The sequence below is a fragment of the Poecilia latipinna genome, unplaced genomic scaffold (assembly GCF_001443285.1).
Source record: "Poecilia latipinna isolate Pla-1442-1.1 unplaced genomic scaffold, P_latipinna-1.0 Scaffold289, whole genome shotgun sequence".
NCBI lineage: Eukaryota > Metazoa > Chordata > Actinopteri > Cyprinodontiformes > Poeciliidae > Poecilia > Poecilia latipinna.
Genome location: NW_015112905.1, coordinates 137,289 through 138,746, shown reverse-complemented (window position 1 = coordinate 138,746; position 1,458 = coordinate 137,289).

The window sequence follows — 1,458 nt, the reverse complement described above, 5'->3', positions numbered from 1 at the left end:
ATGCAGATATGCACATCTTGCAAAACTTGGAGAAGCCATTGTGATTGTTCCTGTCTGGGTACATTGAGTTACATCACTTATAATAAGCACCTTAAAGTTAGCATTCCGATGCTAACTGTTCCAGTCGGGATCAGTGCAGCTTCTGTCCTTGTGAGAGTGAGGTCTGGTCTTACGCAGGGATCCCTTTACTGCTGAGCTGAGGCAGGGCTTGGAATAACTTGGGGAAACTGAGTAGAAAGCTAGACCCCCCTCTTTATGTCCATCTTGGGAGCTGATTCAATTAAGTAAAGAGCCATTTGCATCCCTCAGACTACACCAAACTGGGAGCACCGAAAATTAGAAGCTTTGCACAAAAATAAAGGCCTAGCAGTGATGGAAGGACCAATTTTTGTTGCGCAAGGTGGTTTGAGGAGGGTAAAGTGTCCCAGATGACGGTGGATAATGGTAATGTTACAGGCAAGGCCTGTGTGTGTGAGCGCAGGCATTATAGCGGTCATTAGGACAGATATCTGTGTGGTAATGTGGAGCAGATGTTGAGAAGAAAGGGATCATTTAAAAAGGGCAAATGTAAATAAACATTGAGGCAGCTCGGTACCCCTCCTCCCTTGTGGACCCTGTGAAGTCACTGAAAGAAAACAGTTCATCAATCTTCTTCACGGCCATACGCTTTGTGAGATTAGAGCTGCCAATCCAGATTTATAGAGACCTTCCTTTTTTATTTTACTGATTTGAACAACTATTGCAACTTTTCCGTTTTGGGTTGTGGAACGATTGTAAACCATACATGTTTCAAGATTGCACATGTGTATTTGTGTATCGAACCTGCTCACCTTTAAAGCAGGATACTCGTGCATGGCCAGAGGAAGAAGAAAGTGACGGTGGTTCCACCTACGTTCTGGACTCAAACTCATTCTGCTCTGTGGCCATGCATACCTGAGGGGCTTTGGCATGGCCACAAGTCCGCCCCTGCATTTTATATATATATGTACATAATATACATATAGCGTGTGTGTGTGTGTGTGTGTGTGTGTGTGTGTGTGTGTGTTTGTGCATGTCGCCTCCCTCAGGGCAGGGCAGTACCCCTCAGTGTGAGCTCCAGTGAGCCCTTACATGGCCACTGAACACAGACCCTTTGCAGTCACAGGGTCAGAGGCTCACGCCACACTGCTGTCAGAGCAGATTGGTCCCCTTTCAAGGAGTCAAGGTGCTTTCAGAGGAGAGCTTTGTGGATGTGCATGTGTGTGCTTGTGCAGATTGTGTCTCCAATTAAGTAAAATTAGGCTTCTTGTTTGCACTGTAGAAGCAGTTCAGGAATTTGAGCTAATTGAGTTGTTATCCTCACCTAAATCCAGTTAAACCCATATATATATATATATATATATATATATATATATATATATATATATATATATATATATATATATATATATATATATATATATATATATAGTCAAGTCA